This window comes from Myxine glutinosa, chromosome 5 (assembly GCF_964187855.1).
Source record: "Myxine glutinosa chromosome 5, kmMyxGlut1.1, whole genome shotgun sequence".
NCBI classification, from domain to species: domain Eukaryota; kingdom Metazoa; phylum Chordata; class Myxini; order Myxiniformes; family Myxinidae; genus Myxine; species Myxine glutinosa.
In genome coordinates this window covers 173,623,821-173,647,282 of record NC_136265.1, presented here as the reverse complement: position 1 = coordinate 173,647,282, position 23,462 = coordinate 173,623,821, and the positions used below count along the sequence as shown (strand labels likewise).

At 44.4% G+C, this 23,462-nt stretch overlaps 2 protein-coding genes across 2 annotated transcripts in view; one reads left to right on the top strand and one right to left on the bottom strand.

Moving 5' to 3' along the window:
* DTD1 (D-aminoacyl-tRNA deacylase 1) overlaps window positions 1-23,462 on the bottom strand; it is a 903,613-nt gene that overhangs the window by 769,868 nt on the left and 110,283 nt on the right. The window lies entirely within an intron of this gene.
* The window catches only part of THADA (THADA armadillo repeat containing), a 259,593-nt gene that overhangs the window by 200,046 nt on the left and 36,085 nt on the right, over window positions 1-23,462 (top strand). The window lies entirely within an intron of this gene.

Below are 23,462 nucleotides of genomic sequence, written 5' to 3'. Positions count from 1 at the left end.
GAAGTAGTATATTGGAAACTGGAGGAAACTGACAGGAAGAGGTCTGGCAGACCCAAAGCCACGACAGAATCAGAAGACAAGTTTCTGAGAATCAACAGCTTGCGTGATCGGCGGCTCACAGGACAACAGCTTCAAGCACAGTTTAACACTGGTCGAAGTAAGCAAGTCTCAGTTTCAACTGTGAAGAGAAGACTTCGAGCTACAGGTTTGACAGGTCGAGTGGCAGTAAGAAAGCCATTGCTAAGATGGCAAAATAAGAAAAAGAGGCTTGCCTGGGCCATGAAGCACCGCCAGTGGGCTACTGAAGACTGGAAGAAGGTCTCATGGACCGATGAAGCAAAATTTGAAATCATTGGTTCATCGCGCAGGGTTTTTGTATGCCGTCGAGTAGGTGAAAGGATGGTTCCTCAGTGTGCGACACCAACTGTAAAACATGGAGGAGGAAGCGTGATGGTCTGGGGCTCTTTTGCTGGATCCAGAGTCGGCGACTTGCACAGAGTGACTGGCACTCTGAACCAAAAGGGCTCCCATGGCATTTTGCAGTGCCATGCAATACCCTCTGGTATATGCCTAGTTGGTCAGGGGTTCATCCTACAGCAAGATAATGACCCTAAACACACCTCCAGGCTATGTGAAAACTACCTTCGAGGAAAAGAACAAGACGGTAGGCTTCAAATCATGGAATGGCCAGCACAGTCTCCAGACTTAAACCCCATCGAGCTGGTTTGGGATGAACTGGACAGAAGGGTGAAAGTAAAGCAACCTACAAGTGCAACACATTTGTGGGAACTTCTGCAACAGTGTTGGGAAGAACTTCCCAAACAATATTTGATTTCCATTGCAGAAAGAATGCCACGAGTGTGTTCGGCGGTTATATCTGCAAAAGGTGGCTACTTTGCCGAGTCAAAAATTTAAGTTAAATTTTGTTAAACAAAATGATTCTATGATTTCTTTTTTTAATCTCCAATTGTTTATTTGTTCTATGCTTAATTTCAGAGTACATTGAGACATTAAACTGCGTAAATTTCAATAAAAACTGGAAACATTGAGGTGTTCTAAAACTTTTGACCGGTAGTGTATATGTATAATGTATATATGTATATGTCTTGGAGCTCATTTGGATCAGGAGCAACAGTCAGTCAAACCCCCCATAGACCCCCTGAGACCCTGATTTATTAGATATCTTACAAACGTAAACAAACACCCAGAACTCTGCGCACTTTGCACATCACATTCAGCGAATGTCACCTCCCTGCGCCTTGTATTTATTGTGATTAAAAAAAGTAACCACTTCCGTACACAGACCTTGAGGCTCGATTTGCAAGCCACCGTCTGCAGTTCCAATTTGAAGAGATGTAATTCCTCTTATTTTGGGTCTTTTTGTTCCTATGTACATTCAGACACTGACTGTTTGGGTTTTTGACTGACTGTTTGACTGACTGTTTGGGTCTTTTGCGTCTTATTCATCTTTTTTATACGTCAGGATATTTTGGGTCCTCGGTGTATTTTGGGTCTTCTGGGTCTTCATGGTCTTTTGTTTTTGCGTTTTCTGGTTCCTCAGGGTCTTTTGGGTCATTTGGGTATTTTGGGTCATTTGAGTCTTTTGGGTCATTTCAGTCATTTTAGTCTTTTTGGTCCTTGGGTTTTTTTTGGGGTCCCTGGGGTATTTTGGGTGATTTGAGTCTTTGGGGTCCTTGGGTCTTTTCAGTAATCTGGGTATTTGGGTAATTTAAGAGTCTTTGGGGCATTTTGGGTCTTCGGGATAATTTTGGTATTTGGAATCCACTGAGTCCTCGGGGTCTTCATGGTCTTTTGGGTATTGGGGTCTTTTCAGTCTTTTGGGTCTTTGGGGAATTTTGGGTCTTCATGGTATTTTGGGTTTTTGTGGTATTTTGGGTATTTTGGGATTCTGGGGTCTTTTAGGTCTTTAACGGTCTTCAGGGTCTTTTGGGTCTTCAGGGTATTTTGGGTCTTTGTGGTCCATTGGGTATTCGCAGTCTTTTTGGTCTTTGCAGTCTTTTTGGTCTTTGCAGTCTTTTTGGTCTTTGCAGTCTTTTTGGTGTTTGCAGTCTTTTTGGTCTTCGCGGTCTTTTTGGTCTTCGCGGTCTTTTTGGTCTTCACGGTCTTTAAGGGTCTTTGGTGTCTTTTCGCTCTTCGTTTTTTTTTTGGCTCTTCGGGGTATTTAAAGGTCTTTGGCGTTTATTGGGTGTTCAAGGTCTATTGGGTGTTCAGGGTCGTATGGGTGTTTAACAATCTTTAAGGGTCTTTTGGGTATTCATGGTATTTAAGGGTCTTTGGGGTATTTTGGGTCTTTGGGGTGTTTATAGGTTTTCATGGTATTTTGTGTTTTTGGGGTCTTTAAGGGTCTTCGGGGTCTTTAGCGTCCTCATGTTCTTTTGGGTCTTTAAGGTCTTGTGGCCCTTTGGGGTATTTTGGGTCTTTGGGATAATTTTGGTATTTGGGGTCCACTGGGTCCTCGGAGTCTTTAATGGCCTTCGGGGTCTTCTTGTTCTTTAATGGTCTTCAGGGTCTTCATGGTCTTTTGGGTATTGGGGTATTTTCAGTCTTTTGGGTGTTTGGGGAATTTTGGGTCTGCAGGGTATTTTGGGTTTTTGTGGTCTTTTGGGTATTTTGGGTTTCTGGGGTCTTTTAGATCTTTAACGGTCTTCAGAGTCTTTTGTCATTCAGAGTCTTCAGAGTCGTAACGCCATCCTAAAGTGATTTTGCTGTCCTAGAATGATACAAATGGTAACGTTGGAAAGCTAAAAAATACATTTAATTGAAACAAAAATTCCTTCCTGTAATCACAAACTTGCCTGTTTTAAAAGCCGTGTTTCGTGGATTGAGGAAGAAGGAGTGGGACCTCGAGCTTTAATGTAGCCGTTCCAAAGGTAACATTTATTATTTTACCTCTGCAGGAACCCTTTACAAGGACACAAGAGGAGCACACAAAAGGAAATGTAGTAATACTTTCTGAAGCAAGAGAAAAATATATAAAAGTACACGGGTGGAGCACACAAACAACAACTGCCTTAACAGCCACGACCACAACAAATTACGTGTTATAAAAGATCCTTTTTTGCTCGTTTTACTTCATTACCTCCGCCGCCACAGGTGGACGAAGGTTATGTTTTCACCCCTAACGGTCTGTCTGTCTGTGAGCAGGATAACTCAGAAAGTTAGGGACGGATTCGGACAAAACGTGGTGGACAGGCTGGGTGTGTGACAAGAACTAATTCATTTGATTTTGCTGAAGATCTTGATCCGAATCCGGATACGAGAAATTATTAATTTTTTTTAGAGATTCTTCACCATTGAGTGATAGGGTCAAATATGTTGCACGATATTTCAAAAAAGGTTTTCGATGAATTTTGACAACATTTCGTGCATGAGTTGTTTAGGTGACAAGAACAAGTCGGTTAGATTTTGGTTCAGGTGCGGATCCAGATCTGATCTATCGGTGGGATACAAAATGTATCCTGTTAAGCCTTGCGGAGGTATGCGTTCTACCGAGTTCCGTTCTATTTAATTTCAGCATTTACAATACACTCTTATTAGTAGAACTAAATCAGTGCTGCTACTTTAGGAACGATCAATTTAACATGCTGTTTTAAATTACTGTATTTTCTAATTATAAACTAAAGTGTATCATCACAAAATAATGTAGTAGTAATTATGCAATGTGCAAAACTATCATAGCCAAAAGATAGAACTTATTTAATAGCAATGCTTATTGTGGAAACGAGTATGGTTCAACACTTGTTTTCATAGTTCAGTTGAATTTGCCGATCTGATGGTAGAGGGCATAGCATTACACTCCTTTGCAGCAGTTACAGTAAAGGTTTTCATTTGTGTCTTTCAATACGTCAGATGAAATGGTTCTGAATTGGAACGGAGGTTGTCTGGTAGGGATATGATGCCGACAACTCGTCATGTATACTGGTGACGATAGTTGTTGAATGTTTTCCATACAAGATGCAAGATTTTGTAATGGGTTATTTAAGAGACGGGTAATCAGTGTCGGGCTTGTATCAGAGGAGCGGAATTGTGTCTGTGGCTTACCAAGAACGCAAGATGAGCTGTCCAGCCCTGAAATCTTTGTAGTCGCCTGAGGTGACCATCTGGAACAGATGTGAGTAGTCTGTTACAATAGTCTAAGCGTGAGAGTACTCGTCTCCGAACAGCATGGTGGCAGGAATTCCTGTTGATGTATTTTCGTATTTATGAAATACTGTAGAGTGTAGTAATTAGGTTAGAACCATGAAGTGCCATAGACATATTGTAGTCAATATTGCTTCCTGAATCACTGACAGCACTGACATTGCTTCCTGAATCTGATGGTCTGGTTGATGCATTTCCTATTGTAAGAACAGTGTCTGGGAGATTTGTCGGTTGTCATGGAAACCTATCAAAAGGAATTCCGTTTTTATCTTCATTTTGTTTCAAGGTATTGCATGCCATCCAAGATTCAATGTCTCGTGTACGTGCACTTCAGGTGTCCAGTACTCCATTTCAATCACCAGGAGTTTTGGGATCGAACATTACATAGGGTTGTGTATTATCGGCATGTGTGTGGTAAGATACATGATCGTGACGAGCAATGTCTTGCAGGTTGTGTGTATGCAGAGTAGCCAAGTGGTCTTAACATCAAAACTCTGTAACAGTCGTGAACTAACTTGAGTTACATCTGAGGTTTCAATACCAACGTTGACATTGGGTGACCAATCAGCAAGATCGTACTTAAAAACCAATCCAGCACGACATCACTGATACCTATTCTGAGCAATAAACGAGATATCAAAATATCACTCACAAAGACACACACACACCAGTTTACTTACAAGTCCTGCCAATATCCCCAAACCCCTTTATCTCCAATACATCTGGGCACTGAATTCCAGCTTAAACATATATGTATATACCCTCTGTTTTGCCACTACCTGTCCAGGGAGAAAATTCCATGTATTAACGACTCTCTGACTCTATGACCCCTGTCATGATACTGTCCTAAAAAAATGGGATTTGAACCGGGTGCCCTTACATCAACCACACAGGCTTTAGCCCACTACATCGAACATCACGATCGATCATATCAAACGCTACTGAGAGGCCCAATAGTACCAGCAGTGTTATTTGTTTTCAGCCAGGAGCAGTCATAATGTCGTTTTTCACTTTGATGAGAGAAGTTTCTGTACAATGGTTTGCCTTGTATGCTGACCGAAGGGGAGCCATTAGAATATTTGTCTTAATTTGAGCTACCATTCATGGCAGACATGGCAGACATGGGTAATGAACGTAGAGCAGCAACGAAGGCTGGAAAGGGTGGAAATGCGAATGGTTTGGTGGATGTGCGGACTATCGTTGAGAGAGAGGAAGACAAATGATGAATTGCGAAAGATGATGGGCATAGAGCCTGTGATTGATGCTGTGAAGAGGAACAGGTTGAGATGGTTTGGTCATGTGTTGTGGAAGGATGAAAGTGACTGGTTGAGAAGAGTGATGGAAATGAATGTAGAAGGAAGTAGAGGACGGGGAAGACCGAGAAAGACTTGTCTAAAGATGGTGGAAGAAGAAATGCGGGCAAAGGGGTTAACAAGGGGAGATGCAGAAAATAGGGCAAAATGGAGAAGATTGTCATGGGGACCGCAAGGCTAACCCCTGCTCTAGCAGGGAAAATGGCCTTAAAATGCATGTTGTTGTTGTTGTTGTATTTGAGCTGCCATTCTCGAACAAGCAATTTTTATCCATAGTCATGCTGGGAAAGGTCAGATGTGAAATCGGACTGTAGTTACTTGTTTTTGTTTTGACGCAACTTCTTCAGAGGAGTGGAAGAGAGCCGCAGATGTAAAAACTTTAAAGTGGGAACAGAATTGGTTCCTGAATGTTTGTTTCTGCACAGTCATAAACACAAAGTGATGGAGGCAAAGAATCCAACCTTGTATACAGCAGCTCCTTTGCATCAGTCGAAGCAAGTTTCTCTTGCAGTAAGTGATCTTGGCCCGGCATATGAGATTATAAGTTTCACGTTTCTCATAACGAGACTTCTCACCGTCATTAGGAGATCAAGTTTTCTGCCACATTCTTTCAGTTCTACATCCCTTTTGACAGGCAATAGGAATATCTTCATTATACCACGGCATTCTGCTTCTGAGAGCTTGAGGTTTTGCTCATCTAATCGTCAGTATGACAAATTGCAGCCGTCACAGCACTGTCTGTTTGTTGTTTGGCGGATTGCCCCAAATCCTTCATCAAATTTCCATCCGGGAATCTTTCACGATGTGATGGATTGTGTGATTTGGGTGACCACAGTCGCATGCTGGGCTGTCTTTGAAATTCCACTTGTGGAGGTGCTGTGATGTCCTTGTATGGCGAGTACGGATCCTGTTGAGCACAGACACCGTTCACAGGGAGGTTAAAACCTGGAGGCTCTTCTGTCAGATTATTTAGCAGTTCTTTGTTCACAATGTTGTCTGTCCATAGGGGTTTTACTGTGACATGGGCTACAGAATCCAGAAGCTGACATTTCCTGGTTGTATCATGCGAAGGCAAAGGCAGAGTCAGAATCACTCTGGTGATCAAAAGATGTGGTGATTTATTGCAGCGATTCTGAAGATTTCTCATTGTCAGTGTTCCAATAATTCTTTATAGAAGATGTAACAGACAACAAAGACAGATCTGGCATGAAACAACGCGATGACCTGACATGAAGGCCTCCCTCCTGCAAAGTGCAGTTGTCGATGAGAATGTTAGTGAATACTGAATCCAAAGTATGGCCTGTGTCATGTGTTGGTCATGCTACATGCTTTTGGAGACTAGAAAGTATTTATTTCGAGGTTGGATGATGTATCGACATGAATGTAAAAACCTCCAACGATCACTATTTTTCTGGATATAAAAGACTATTCTGTTAATAAATTGACAAATCCATCTATTAAACTGGAAAATTTTAAACCGTTTGCACGCGAAGGTGGAGAGTGATAGACTGCGAGGAGGTTTAACGTTGTAGAAAAACTCTGTCTGTCAGTGTCAGTGTCAGTGTATGTGTCTGTCTGTCCGTCATGCTATCTATCTCGCCCTATCATGATATTGAGATGGTTGTGCATAAATTTGCCAAACTTGGTAGTTATGATCACCACATGAAAAGAACGTGCGAGATCAGCATCATTTTTGGCTCCACTCCGTGGGTCGGGGTCAAAAGGTGAAATACCACAAAATGCAATTATGGACACATTTTTAAACATAAAAAAAAAAATGAAACTTTGTACATGCAATCAACATTAGGGGGTACATGAAATTTAACGATCTTTTTGGATTTAACTCTTCGCCCCCCCCCCCAAATCCCTCCCCTCCGTTCTTGCCCCAGGGGGATTTGGGGATCACAGCGATCAAAACGGGAGATTTTTCTTTTTTCCAAAACGGGATTCCTTTTTTCTTATTTTCTAAAAAATTCTAACAATTTTTCTAACCGTAACAACTCAAAATTTGATATTGGGTCATTCCTGGTAGAATGTTTTGCTCTTTATGTAGGAAGCGTGGGGATTTGCGATGGCGCATTTTGATCGACTTCGCTCTAGTTGTTAAAGGTCTTTGGAGCAGTAATGCTTTTCCCATGTCACGCAACTTCGGAACAACGAGTGATATTTGCAGATTATATATAATTTGTCCATTCTCGTCTTCATCTTAATGTTTTGTGAAAAATTTTCCACATCCCCTCCAAAACCCTTCCACGGTTTACGATCACATAGCAATCTTTTGAGAATTCTTTTTTGCAAAGATGTCACTGTTCATCATCCTCATATCTCTTGATTTCTGCTTCTTACATTCTCCTCTTGGGTGGATAGGTGACAAAGGCAACCTGGTTGAAGGAATTTATTAATTGATGTTGAAGATTTTGAGCTCTAATTTTAACATCAACAACAAAAAACGTCCTTTGGCTTTTTGATTCCAAAGGCATGAGATTGTTGCAGTTGGAAAAGAATGGAAAGCAATTTTAAGGTGTGCAACAGATTATCACCACTTGCTCCAAGTCTGAGCAGGAAGGTAGGTCTGCAGGGAATTGCACTTTGGCTCAAAAATCTTATTCTTTGTCTGAGTAGCTATGTGTGTTGTTTTACTGGAAAGATGAGAAGCGCTTTAAGTTTGACTTGGAACGAAAATTCTCGTGAAGCTTTCTCCCTCCTTTAACTCGAGTGAACTTTCAAAGACTCGACGAGTGCAAACGGCTCTTCCCTTTCCTCTGTGTCGTTTACTCCCTTCGTGGCACCGCCATCAGGTATTTGATTCAGACTGTCAATGCTGGTTTGATGTTCCAGCTTCAGACCACACTTTCGATACTGTTTACGAGGTACAGCTTTGCGGGAATGTCTTACAGCTGCCCTTCACGCCTGCTTGAAAGACCGTTTTGTCAGATTTCTGCAACCATTTGTCATTTTCCTGCCACGGACAATCCCAGCCTTGTCTTATCTCCATCAGCAAGTTCTGCATCCATTCCTTATGCATTAACCGATTTTTGTACAAGTGAAATCGCTCTTCCAAACCCGACAGACCATCATGGTTTAGGTGTCTGCTAATGGGAAACCCAGAGCTTGATTCGAGCTCGGACTAGCTTTGACCTGCACTGGTTAAGAAATTCTTCATCGAGACGGGCCTTTTCAGATTCTTGATGATATTCAAGATTCAGGATTCAATACTTTATTACCAAATCAACTTGACAGTTGTTATATTTGAGGAATGATATTGATAATACAAGTTAATGATAATACATAATGATAATGAATGAATGATAATGCAAGTTCAGAAAATGATAAATGCAGATATTGACTCCATACATGGGTGCACTCACGTTAGTTGTTGTCACTTAGACTTAGACTTTTGTTATCACAAAACTTAGACTGCCCTAATATTTAGCTGCTCGAACGATAGCCTCAATCATGCAGCATCAATTTCACAAGGAATTATGTAGACATTACCTGTGGATAGGTGAGGAAATTAATTATTCCTCCATCTGACCCAAGTAAATAATATGTGAATAGCTCCTGAGATATGAAAGAGTATTCGATGCTCATTCTTTCAAGAGGAGTTCTTCTGGTTCTGATTTCCATGGATTCTCTCTTCACTTCTCATGCCAAGTTTGTTTCTCATGCCAACAAATACCTGCATTGATCCTTCAAGAATAAGAAGGAAAGAAAGAACAAGAGAATGAAAGACTATGTTTGGAGTAGAGGAACGACTTCAGTCGCACCTCGTAACTCCCTCCTCCCGCCGATATTATTTGGCTGGATTGGGCCAAATAATATAGGTGGGAAGAGGGAGTGATGGAGTGTTAATGTAATAATGGCGTCACTCAGTTCACCTCGCACAGCTCGTCCTGCACCCAACAAGACCCAGTGTGGTTCATTCCATCAGGCAAACCTTCGAGCAGGCACTACCGTCCGTATCGTACCGAGGCTTCCACACAACAACAGCTCATACTGAGGCTTCCACACAACAACACCGCATACTGAGGCTTCCACACAACAACAGCTCATACTGAGACGTTCCTCACAACAGCAGCGCAAACTGAGGCTTCCACACAACAACAGCTCATACAGAGGCGTTCCACACAACAACAGCTCATACAGAGGCGTGTCACACAACAACAGCAGCTCATACTGAGGCTTCCACACAACAACAGCTCATACTGAGGCTTCCACACAACAACACCGCATACTGAGGCTTCCACACAACAACAGCTCATACTGAGACGTTCCTCACAACAGCAGCTCATACTGAGGCTTCCACACAACAACAGCTCATACTGAGGCATTCCTCACAACAGCAGCTCATACTGAGACGTTCCTCACAACAGCAGCGCAAACTAAGGCTTCCACACAACAACAGCTCATACAGAGGCTTCCACATAACAACAGCTCATACAGAGACGTTCCTCACAACAACAGCTCATACTGAGGCTTCCACACAACAGCAGCGCATACAGAGGCGTTCCTCACAACAGCAGCTCATACTGAGGCTTCCACACAACAACAGCTCATACTGAGGCATTCCTCACAACAGCAGCTCATACTGAGGCGTTCCTCATAACAGCAGCTCATACTGAGGCTTCCACACAACAACAGCTCATACTGAGGCGTTCCTCACAACAGCAGCGCATACTGAGGCGTTCCTCACAACAGCAGCGCATACTGAGGCGTTCCTCATAACAGCAGCGCATACTGAGGCTTCCACACAACATCAGCTCATACTGAGGCGTTCCTCACAACAGCAGCGCATACTGAGGGGTTCCTCATAACAGCATCTCGTACAGAGGCGTTCCTCATAACAGCATCTCGTACAGAGGTGTTCCTCATAACAGCATCTCATACTGAGACGTTCCTCACAACAGCAGCGCAAACTAAGGCTTCCACACAACAACAGCTCATACAGAGGCTTCCACATAACAGCAGCTCATACTGAGGCGTTCCTCACAACAACAGCGCATACTGAGGGGTTCCTCATAACAGCAGCTCATACAGAGGCGTTCCACACAACAGCGTCTCATACAGAGGCGTTCCTCACAACAGCAGCGCATACTGAGGGGTTCCTCATAACAGCATCTTGTACAGAGGCGTTCCTCATAACAGCATCTTGTACAGACAACAGCTCATACTGAGGCTTCCACACAACAGCAGCTCATACTGAGGCGTTCCTCATAACAGCATCTCGTACAGAGGCGTTCCTCATAACAGCAGCGCATACAGAGGGGTTCCTCATAACAGCAGCTCATACTGAGGCGTTCCTCATAACAGCAGCTCATACAGAGACGTTCCTCATAACAACAGCTCATACAGAGACGTTCCTCATAACAACAGCTCATACAGAGACGTTCCTCACAACAACAGCTCATACAGAGACGTTCCTCATAACAGCAGCTCATACTGAGGCGTTCCTCACAACAACAGCTCATACAGAGACGTTCCTCATAACAACAGCTCATACAGCGACGTTCCTCACAACAACAGCTCATACAGAGACGTTCCTCATAACAACAGCTCATACAGAGGCGTTCCACACAACAACAGCTCATACAGAGGCGTGTCACACAACAACAGCTCATACTGAGGCGTTCCTCATAACAGCAGCTCATACTGAGGCGTTCCTCACAACAACAGCTCATACTGAGGCGTTCCTCATAACAACAGCTCATACAGAGGCGTGTCACACAACAACAGCTCATACTGAGGCGTTCCTCATAACAGCAGCTCATACTGAGGCGTTCCTCACAACGACAGCTCATACTGAGGCGTTCCTCATAACAGCAGCTCATACAGAGACGTTCCTCATAACAACAGCTCATACAGAGACGTTCCTCATAACAGCAGCTCATACAGAGGCGTTCCTCACAACAACAGCTCATACTGAGGCGTTCCTCATAACAGCAGCTCATACTGAGGCGTTCCTCACAACAACAGCTCATACTGAGGCATTCCTCACAACAGCAGCTCATACTGAGGCGTTCCTCATAACAGCAGCTCATACTGAGGCTTCCACACAACATCAGCTCATACTGAGGCGTTCCTCACAACAGCAGCGCATACTGAGGGGTTCCTCATAACAGCATCTCGTACAGAGGCGTTCCTCATAACAGCATCTCGTACAGAGGTGTTCCTCATAACAGCATCTCGTACAGAGGCATTCCTCATAACAGCATCTCGTACAGAGGTGTTCCTCATAACAGCAGCTCATACTGAGGCGTTCCTCATAACAGCAGCTCATACTGAGGCTTCCACACAACAACAGCTCATACTGAGGCGTTCCTCACAACAGCAGCGCATACTGCGGGGTTCCTCATAACAGCATCTCGTACAGAGGCGTTCCTCATAACAGCATCTCGTACAGAGGCGTTCCTCATAACAGCATCTCGTACAGAGGCGTTCCTCATAACAGCATCTCGTGCAGAGGTGTTCCTCATAACAGCATCTTGTACAGAGGCGTTCCTCATAACAGCAGCTCATACTGAGGCGTTCCTCATAACAGCATCTCGTGCAGAGGCGTTCCTCATAACAGCATCTCGTGCAGAGGCGTTCCTCATAACAGCATCTCGTACAGAGGCGTTCCTCATAACAGCAGCTCATACTGAGGCGTTCCTCATAACAGCATCTCGTACAGAGGCGTTCCTCATAACAGCATCTCGTGCAGAGGCGTTCCTCATAACAGCAGCTCATACTGAGGCATTCCTCACAACAGCAGCTCATACTGAGGCATTCCTCACAACAGCATCTCGTACAGAGGCGTTCCTCATAACAGCAGCTCATACTGAGGCGTTCCTCATAACAGCATCTCGTGCAGAGGCGTTCCTCATAACAGCAGCTCATACTGAGGCGTTCCTCATCACAGCATCTCGTACAGAGGCGTTCCTCATAACAGCAGCTCATACTGAGGCGTTCCTCATAACAGCATCTCGTGCAGAGGCGTTCCTCATAACAGCATCTCGTGCAGAGGCGTTCCTCATAACAGCATCTCGTACAGAGGCGTTCCTCATAACAGCAGCTCATACTGAGGCGTTCCTCATAACAGCATCTCGTACAGAGGCGTTCCTCATAACAGCATCTCGTGCAGAGGCGTTCCTCATAACAGCAGCTCATACTGAGGCATTCCTCACAACAGCAGCTCATACTGAGGCATTCCTCACAACAGCAGCTCATACTGAGGTGTTCCTCACAACAGCAGCTCATACTGAGGCGTTCCTCACAACAGCAGCGCATACTGAGGGGTTCCTCATAACAGTAGTGCATACTGAGGCATTCCTCACAACAGCAGCTCATACTGAGGCATTCCTCACAACAGCAGCTCATACTGAGGCATTCCTCACAACAGCAGCTCATACTGAGGCGTTCCTCACAACAGCAGCTCATACTGAGGCGTTCCTCACAACAGCAGCTCATACTGAGGCATTCCTCACAACAGCAGTGCATACTGAGGCATTCCTCACAACAGCAGTGCATACTGAGGCATTCCTCACAACAGCAGCTCATACTGAGGCGTTCCTCACAACAGCAGCTCATACTGAGGCATTCCTCACAACAGCAGCTCATACTGAGGCGTTCCTCACAACAGCAGCTCATACTGAGGCGTTCCTCACAACAGCAGCTCATACTGAGGCATTCCTCACAACAGCAGTGCATACTGAGGCATTCCTCACAACAGCAGCTCATACTTAAGCGTTCCTCACAACAGAACCTCACCACCACCACCACATCTCACCACCACTACAGCCTCCACCCACAGATCACCATAGCTCACTACCACCAACCACCATAACCTTTCCTTCAATGCTACAACTGCAACCACTCTTCCAATGCTGCAACCACAGCCAGTCCTCTCCAAATCAAGTTGCGTTCCGCACTTTATAATTGCCATGCAGGGCCCGTCTTCCAGGCCAGTACAGTTCGTGCAGCCTTTTCCCATTGGTGCGCACTCGGAGGGCATTTTCCCACTATGCAGCTCTGGAAATTCCCTGCGTGACTGAGGATGGCTTCAGCATCACCCTGGCTCCCCGCTCCTGCGCGAATCTGCAAATTGAAGATTCCACTGTACTTGTATGTATGTCGATCAACTTGGTGCCAAGCTTCCTGGACAGTACGTGCGCCAAATTATTCGGCATTCAGGCTTCTGGTGCAGTACTTACCATGCCTGAAAGATCCAGCCCCCATGTTTCCTGAATTTGGCATATTTGAAAAGGCATTCCGGGTGACAAAGGTACAAGGTGAGACGACCAATCCAGAAGACGATTGCTCATTAATTGTTATTGATGGGGGGTTTGGTTGCTGGTATGAGTTTAGACAGAGGTCAGTTATCAAAACGAAAGAGTGCCGAGTCAAAAGGACCAGATGGATTGAAGGAGAATAAACCGGTTGTGGGGTTGAATGGAGGGATTGTAAGTGGTGGAATAAACCGATTGGAGGTAATCAGGGGGGTTGAAAGAAAGATTGCTGGAACGGACCGAGGTGGATTGAAGGAAAGAGCTTATTGGAACGAACCGAGGTGGATTGAAAGAAATATGGCTGGAATGGATTGAAGTGGAGTAAAGCAACAACCGAATGGGGACTGAAAGAACAAAAGGGATAGTTGAAAATGGGGAGAATTATTTACACTGGGAATACATAGACTAGCTGACCACAACATATGTCCGCATTCCCTGAACCCTTAGACAAGGGGAAAAGGTCTACCTTACATAGACGAAGAAATAACTATCTCGGTACTGAGGTGTATATGGATGTGCTCCCTCTGGGGGTTCATTTTCCAAAACCACAACAATATATACAAAAATAATGCCTCCAGCCACCTTCAGGGGCAAAGGCATCAAATCATTTTGAAGGCCAAAGGTGCATCCCACCAAAAAAAGTATTAAGATCTACTCTGCTAATCTTGTAATAAACAACCATGTGTGTGTGTGTGTGTGTGTGTGTGTGTGTGTGTGTGTGTGTGTGTGTGTGTGTGTGTGTGTGTGTGTGTGTGTGTGTGTGTGTGTGTGTGTGTGTGTTCTTCTGGAGTATCTGTAAAAAAGAAAAAAAAAAGACTAGAATGGCACTTAGTAGAGCACATAACTCCGCCAGGCTGAACATTTCTTCATTTTGTATCCCACTGAAAGGCCGGATCTGCATCTGGACCTGAACCAAAATCGAATCAGCTTGTTCTTGTCACCTACTACTAACTCATCCACCTAGTTTTGTCATCACTCGTCCACAACTCTTTGAGGTATCGTGCTCTATATCGTTTGTGGCCCTATTTCTCAATGGTGAAGAATCACATAAAAAATTTTTTCTCATTTCTGGATCTGAATTCAGGTCTTCACCAACATCGAATAAATTCTGCCTTGTCACATACCCAACCTATCCATCATCTTCATAGGATTTTGTGGCTCCATTGGCACTGCATGCCATCACTCACTTTTCAAACCAATCCGAGAACTCTAAACACAACTTGTACATGAAAATGCAAATTCGCCAGAGTTATTCAGCCCACCACGGACAAGCATTTACCTCAAGTGTACAACAACAACAACATCAACATGCATTTTAAGGCCATTTTCCCTGCTAGAGCGGGGGTTAGCCTTGCGGTCCCCATGACAATCTTCTCCATTTTGCCCTATTTTCTGCATCTCTCCTTGTTAACCCCCTTTCCCGCATTTCTTCTTCCACCATCTTTAGCCAAGTCTTTCTCGGTCTTCCCCGTCCTCTACTTCCTTCTACATTCATTTCCATCACTCTTCTCAACCAGTCACTTTCATCCTTCCTCAACACATGACCAAACCATCTCAACCTGTTCCTCTTCACAGCATCAATCACAGGCTCTATTCCCATCATCTTTCGCAATTCATCATTTGTCTTCCTCTCTCTCAACGATACTCCGCACATCCGCATTTACCTCGAGTGTCTGCAATGCTAATCAGTATCTCTGTAAGCCAGGAAAATTCCCAATTGTAATACCTCACCTCTGGCCTCATGCCTCTCTGTCCAGCTTGTTAGCGCCTCAAAGCGGTTGCTTTGTGCATTGCAACACGAAAAAGATGTCTTCAAATGAATGTGGAAATGAAGCAGCTAGTTTTGACCCCAATTATTGCTCAGTTTGAAGACTCCCAGATTCTCTCCTTGTTACCACTAAGACTCTGGTGTGTTCAGGCTCGTCGTGGCCATCATCACTGGACCCAGATCTGCAACGACCCTTCGCGAGATGGCTAAATTGTGCGCGGCATTCGGGCATTTAAGTGAGTTCACTTTTCTACGCAAACCACATGTTGGCCTTTTGCTCAAAGTTTGTAATTAAGCTGGTGGCAGGCCGAAAGCTTGCAGGTTTCTTGCGACTTTCAAAGAGTTGAGCCACTGACCTCAAAACTTTACAAAGCTAGTCTGCCTTGATGACATCATTACAAATTTGTAAAAGAAAATGTGTGCTCGCAAAAATAATTGCTTGTATTTGGGAAGTTTTAAATAAAGGTACCACGAACTATAATATAGCTGCTCGGTAGACCATGTTTAGTTGTGACATTTTGACCACCGAGTGGTCATCACCAAGATGAAGAAAATGCGTGCTAATACAATATGCAATTTGCAACATGTTTACATTTGATCAAATTCTAGGCCACATTAGGCTAGGTTGAGCGGTGCACCATGTTATGTTTTCAAAATCAGTTCAAATGGTTACTCATTGAAACCAGACTCTGGCGTAATGGTTTAGATCGTTCGCTCTGAGTCTGGCGGATCAAACCCGACTCCGGCCTTGTCGGACCAGACTTTGAAAATGGTGCGTGCTACTTCTTTGCTTGATGCTCTGCATTTAAAAACTTAGAGAGCACGAGGAAACAACCATACGTGGAAGTTCCTTGCAAGGTTACTCGTATTTATATTTATTCGCAGCATGGTGTTGGATTTACGGTTAAGGTGGCCAGCTTGACATCTCGGGTCCTGAGTTCAAGCCCCTGTCCTCCTGTTGAATTAACATCACGTGCGTTGACTCAGCCTGTCATCCTTCCTAGGTCGGAAAAATGAGTACCAACTTACTGGAACGATTGAGCCGTTCGAGCGTCCTGCGTCGGCATGGCAACCCGTCCAGGATTGTGCGCAATAGCCAAGAAACTGCTTCGGCAGCCCTATGCATCTGAAGATGCAAAAAAGGAGTGCTCATCATCATATTTTTTGGCACATTTTGTCGGGACGGTACTCGGCCGCAGCGTGTGCACAGGTGCTTAGCCGACAGGACTCGAGTCAAAAGGATTTTTTTTTCCTTTCCGTCGTCCAACGAGCGCCACGATCGTGCAATCTGAGCTCAAATAATGCGCTCTTTCTGAACCTCTCCCGACCCACCCCGACTCTTTCCAGGCGTCGCGCAAATCATTCCTGCTCGTTCAACCCCCGTGCAAACAAAACGCAACTGGCAGTCGAAAATAATTGCGCCGGGGTTTAGCATCGCTTGGATTTCGGAACAACTGCTTCTATAATGCCTCGTAAAGCCTCCATGGTTAGAGCTTCTCGCATGAAATCCCTCGCAAGCCCTGGAGAGTGTAATTGACAGCAGATGTAAATACCTATTTGTGCGTTCTCTGAAATGTGCCCTCTGGCATATTAGTCGTAGCGGTTAGTTGGAACCTTGTTCGTTTTATTATTTTTTGGGGGATTTTCTTTTGGCCCTTTCCTTTAAACGCCTCTCGAATGGACCCTCTAATTGTATTATCATGACTCTGACGTTGCGTGCGCCGCGGTGGCTCCTGCTGCTTATCCAGAATTGTAGTTGATCCCAGATCGCATCGTTAAAAAACCCCAAAGCTAAAGTCGCATTGTATTTCCAGACGTTTCTCTCCTCCCGCTGTTACGTTCTGCCCCGGCTTTTTGGACCTGAAAGCCATTATAATACCAACGGTGAGCCGGAAATTAACGCCAGCTACAGGATTGCTCATCAAACATTCGGGGTTTATAAGGGTTACCTACAAACGTTGCAGGTGTGAATATGACTGGCGATAACGACCGACAAGTTACACTCTTGATGTCCATCGAGTCGATTGAATGGTTTTAAAGAAATATAAGATTTCAGGTTGCTCTCGTTACAAGCCCATCCACCCTTTTGAACTCTCCATTCCATCGTAACTCTATTATCATTGTTTAACTTCTTTCTTTCTTTTTTAAACTTAAACAAGCTGGTATAACACTTATTAAACTTGTGCGGAATCTGAGGTACGTACTTCATAACGTGTCATTTAGCAGTCTGACGTGTAGAACGTTAACGTTTCTGGAAACATAAAGTAATGATAGTTGGTAAAACCACGTGGACTGTCTGAAACTGATTTTAAGGAAACTTATGCCGAAAGCTCCTCGCTCTCCTCGTGATGTCCACTCTTCTTCTGCCCCTCTGCATCATCTTTTCACCACACTCACTATATTTTAAAACTCGACTCATTTGCTGGTTTCTTCAGTCGGTATTCGCTCAATTTTGTGTTTTGAAGTAACTATTTCCTGTATTTCTTTCTTTTCCAGAGTGATATGTTTAACATGGTGAAGGCAATGAATGCCAATTTAACGCTTCACATTAACGTTTGTAGAACCTTCTCCCACACTCACTCCCTCCCTCCCAGAATTCTTCCCCATACAACATACCGTCAAACCCTAAATGCTGCACTGTTAATTGGGAAATTCATTCTGGCACAAACTTGTATTATTTTCAACGAAAAAGATCTAATCTGACACGTGACCCTTAATGGTAGGGTAACCCTTTTCTTTGCACGTTGACCTTGCGTGGATATGCTGCTTTATGACGCCATTCGAGGACTCTTTGTTACCTCACGCACGCGAATCGAAAAGCAGGGGTTAAGGGATTGGTTCACTTTGGCTATTTGTCTATCTGTCTGCAAACGTCAATTTATGCCCGAGGAACAACTTAATAGAAATTGAATGTTATATTCTGAACACAATTCGGAACTTGAATAGGAAAACGAACCTGCAGTTTAGCAGTACTTTGTCTCTGAATTTGTCCCGATCGCGCAAGCATATAAAGGAGTAAGATTTATTTATTTATTTATTTGTTTTACTCTGTCCACCTGTCTGTCTTTTACTCTGGTGTGCGATGGAGAAGCTGATGGAAAACGTGAAAGATGAGGAAGTTGTTGTGGTAGGAGGAGACCTAAATGGACATGTGGGAAGGAGTATGGACGGTTTTGAGGGAGTTCATGGGGGTTACGGATATGGTGTGAGAAATGGAGAAGGTGAAAGGATTTTGGAGTTTGCTGATGGAGCTGATTTGTTGATTTGTAATACTCAGTTCCAGAAAGAGGATAATAAGCTTGTTACATACACGTCAGGTGGGTCGACGACAACCGTTGACTACCTGCTGGTGCGTAAGCGAGATAGGGGCCACCTCCGGGACACAAAGATGATCCCGGGGGAGGAGGCTGTTTCACAGCACCACTTGGTTGTCTGCGACATAAGGGTGAAAGGTGCGAGGAGAGCTCGGCGGGTGAAGTACCAACCGAGAATGAAGGTGTGGAGGTTGAAAGAGGTGACAGTGAGGGAGGCATTAAAAGAGAGGCTGAGTAGGGTAGAGGATGATGTGGTTGAGCTTGAAAGTGGTTGGATGTCAATGAAAGATAGTCTGTTGGGAGCCGTTGGTGAGGTATGTGGATGGACAGAAGGACCACCGAGGCATTCGGAAACATGGTGGTGGGATGATGAAGTTGGAAAGAAGATTGACGAGAAGAGGAAGAAGTTCAAGGAGTGGCAGAAGGCGAAGGGTATGGGAGCAGAAAAAGCAGAGCATGAAAGTTATAAGGCAGCCAGGAAGGCTGCAAAGAAAGAGGTAGCAAAGGCGCAGGAGGCATGTAGGAAAATGTTCGGAGAACGCTTGGATTCGGAAGAGGGTCAGAAAGCGGTATTCAGGATTGCAAAGCAGATAGCGAAAGAGAGGTGTGATGTGATGGGGGTGAGTTGCTTGAAGGATGAAGTGGGACAAATCGTTGTGGACCCAGATGGAATTAAAGGAAGATGGAAGAGATATATGGAAATACTGTTGAATGCAGAGAATGAATGGGATGGCAACATAGAGAGTAACCGAGTTTTAGGACCGGCAGAGAAGATAACCGAGAAGGAAGTTGAGGAAGCGATAAAAGCAATGAAGAGTAGAAAAGCGGGAGGGCCGACGGGAGTTGTGGGAGATATGTTGAAGGCAGCGGGAAATTGCGGTGTGAAGAGAATGACAGAGATCTGCAATCTGGTGGTGAAAGAAGGCCCCATTCCAGTGGATTGGGAACTGAGTACCCTCGTCCCTCTATACAAGGGGAAAGGTGACCCTCTGGACTGTGGCTCGTATCGAGCGATAAAGTTATTGGAGCATGGAATGAAGGTATTGGAAAGGGTGTTGGAGAGGAGGATAAGGAAGAAAGTGAAGATTGATGAAATGCAGTTTGGATTTATGCCAGGAAGAAGTACGACAGACGCGCTTTTTATTGTGAGGCAGTTGCAGGAGAAGTACATGGAGAAGAGGAAGAAGTTGTTTCTTGGGTTTGTTGATCTGGAGAAAGCATTCGATAGGGTTCCACGTGAAGTCGTGACATGGGCATTGAGGAAGTTAGGGGTGGAGGAATGGTTGATCAGAGTAGTGATGACAATGTACAAAAGAGCGCGCACAGCTGTAAGGACGAAGGACGGGAACAGTGGTGAGTTTGAGGTGAAGGTGGGAGTGCATCATGGGTCGGTACTAAGTCCACTACTATTTGTAGCTGTGATGGAGGTGCTGGCTCGGAACGTAAAGGAGGGTTTACCCTGGGAGTTGTTGTATGCAGATGATCTGGTGTTGATTGCAGAAAGTATGGATGGACTGAAGGAGAAGATGAACAAGTGGAAGGAATGTATGGAGACAAAAGGTCTGAAGGTGAATATCGGAAAAACGAAGGTGATGGCAAGTGGTAAAGCATGTGGTGAGGTGGAATGAACTGGGAAGTGGCCATGTGCTGTGTGCAGGAAGGGTGTCGGAGTGAATTCCATTCAATGTACAATGTGCGCTGAGTGGGTTCATCAAAAATGTAGTGGTTTGAGAGGGTCATTAACCAGTGTGGCAGCTACATTCAAGTGTAAGGTGTGCACCGAGGGAGCTGCAGATGGAGGAAATGTTGAGTTGAATCTTGGAGACGGCGTGAAGCTGGAAGGTGTGAAAACATTTTGTTACCTAGGAGACATGCTGAATGGATAAGGTGGATCAGACTCGGCAACGGTTGCTAGAGTGAGATGTGCTTGGAAGAAGTTTCGGGAACTGAGTGGCGTGCTGAGGAGGAGGGGAGTGTCGTTGAAGCTGAAGGGAAAGGTATATGCTGCATTTGTGAGAAGTGTTATGATTTATGGGAGCGAGACATGGGTAATGAACGTAGAGCAGCAACGAAGGCTGGAAAGGGTGGAAATGCGAATGGTTTGGTGGATGTGCGGAGTATCGTTGAGAGAGAGGAAGACAAATGATGAATTGCGAAAGATGATGGGAATAGAGCCTGTGATTGATGCTGTGAAGAGAAACAGGTTGAGATGGTTTGGTCTTGTGTTGAGGAAGGATGAAAGTGACTGGTTGAGAAGAGTGATGGAAATGAATGTAGAAGGAAGTAGAGGACGGGGAAGACCGAGAAAGACTTGGCTGAAGATGGTCGAAGAAGAAATGCGGGCAAGGGGGTTAACAAGGAGAGATGCAGAAAATAGGGCAAAATGGAGAAGATTGTCATGGGGACCGCAAGGCTAACCCCCTCTCTCGCAGGGAAAATGGCCTTAAAATGCCTGTTGGTTGGTCTGTCCACCTGTGACAGTTAAACAAAATTGAAAATCATTCCAAACAGGAAATTTACTGTTTTTAAAGACGTCATAAAGGACACAAACATGCACGAATAAATAATGTGACGAATAAATACAGTGCATTCAGAAAGTATTCAAACCCCTTCACTTTTTACACATTTTGTTATGTTGCAGCCTTATGCTGAAATCGTTTAAATTCATTTTTTCCCTCATCAATCTACACTCAATACCCCATAATGACAAAGAGAATACAGGATTTTGGAAAGTTTTGCAAATTTATTAAAAAGAAAAAACTGAAATATCACATTGACTTAAGTATTCATACCCCTTGCTATGACACTTGAAATTTAGCTCAGGTGCCTCCCATTTCTCTTGATCATCTTTGAGATGTTTCTACACCTTGATTGGAGTCCACCTGTGGTAAATTCAATTGATTGGACATGATTTGGAAAGGCACACACCTGTCTATATAAGGTCTCACAGCTGACAATGCATATCAGAGCAAAAACCAAGCGATGAAGTCGAAGGAACTGCCTGCAGAGCTCAGAGACAGGATTGTGTCGAGGCACAGATCTGGCGAAGCCTACAAAAAAATGTCTGCTGCATTGAAGGTTCCCAAGAGCACAGTGGCCTCCATAATTCTTAAATGGAAGAAGTTTGGAACAACCAGGACTCTTCCTTGAGCTGGCCGCCCGGCTAAACTGAGCAATCGGGGGAGAAGGGCCTTGGTAAGAGAGGTTACCAAGAACCCGATGGTCACTCTGGCTGAGCTCCAGAGATCCTGTGTGGAGATGGGAGAAACTTCCAGAAGGACAACCATCACTGCAACACTGCACCGATCTGGGCTTTATGGCAGAGTGGCCAGACGGAAGCCAATCAGTTCAATCTTGGTTTCATCATACCACATAATCTTGTTTCTCACAGTCTGAGAGACCTTTAGGTGCTTTTTTGCAAACTCCAAGCGGGCTTTCATGTGTCTTCCACTAAAGAGAGGCTTCCGTCTGGCCACTCTGCCATAAAGCCCAGATCGGTGGAGTGTTGCAGTGATGGTTGTCCTTCTGGAAGTTTCTCCCATCTACACACAGGATCTCTGGAGCTCAGCCAGTGACCATCGGGTTCTTGGTCACCTCTCTTTCCAAGGCCCTTCTCCCCCGATTGCTCAGTTTGGCCGGGCGGCGGCGGCCGGGTTTGGCGGTTCCAGCTCTAGGAAGAGTCCTGGTTGTTCCAAACGTCTTCCATTTCAGAATTATGGAGGCCACTGTGCTCTTGGGAACCTTGAATGCAGCAGAATTTTTTTTTGTCGGCTTCCCCAGATCTGTGCCTCGACACAATCCTGTCTCTGAGCTCTGCAGGCAGTTCCTTCGACCTCATGGCTTGGTTTTTGCTCTGATATGCATTGTCAGCTGTGAGACCTTATATAGACAGGTGTGTGCCTTTCCAAATCATGTCCAATCAATTGAATTTACCACAGGTGGACTCCAATCAAGGTGTATTAACATCTCAAAGATCAAGAGAAATGGGAGGCACCTGAGCTAAATTTCAAGTGTCATAGCAAAAGGTCTGAATACTAATGGCAATGTGATATTTCAGTTTTTTATTTTTAATAAACTTGCAAAACTTTCTGAAATCCTGTTTTCTCTTTGTCATTTTGGGGTATTGAGTGTAGATTGATGAGGGAAAAAATGAATTTAAACGATTTCAGCATAAGGCTGCAACATAACAAAATGTGAAAAAAGTGAAGGGGTCTGAATACTTTCTGAATGCACTGTAAGTGTGAAATGAAGTGGTGTAAACGACGCTGCATCAACGGCGGTAAATTTCCGCAATTTTTTTTAAACGACCCTTACAATCTTTCTATTATTTAAACTGAATTATATACTTCAACACTGTGTAATATAAATCACTTTTTGCCACTTTTGCCACTCTTTTGTTTAGCAGTCCTTGGACCAAAATATTACGGCATTTTACTTCATCTCGACCAATCAAATTTTCTGCTCGCAGACCTCGCACATGTCCTTGCTTTCTTAAGACTGTGTGGGGTAAGATGTTCTACGAGCACACACATTCCCCACCCCCTTCCCCTTTTGCAGGAAATATGTCAGTCGGAATTTAAAAAATACATATTTATATATTTGGTCTAATCTGTGCATTCAAATACCCCATCATTTGATAATC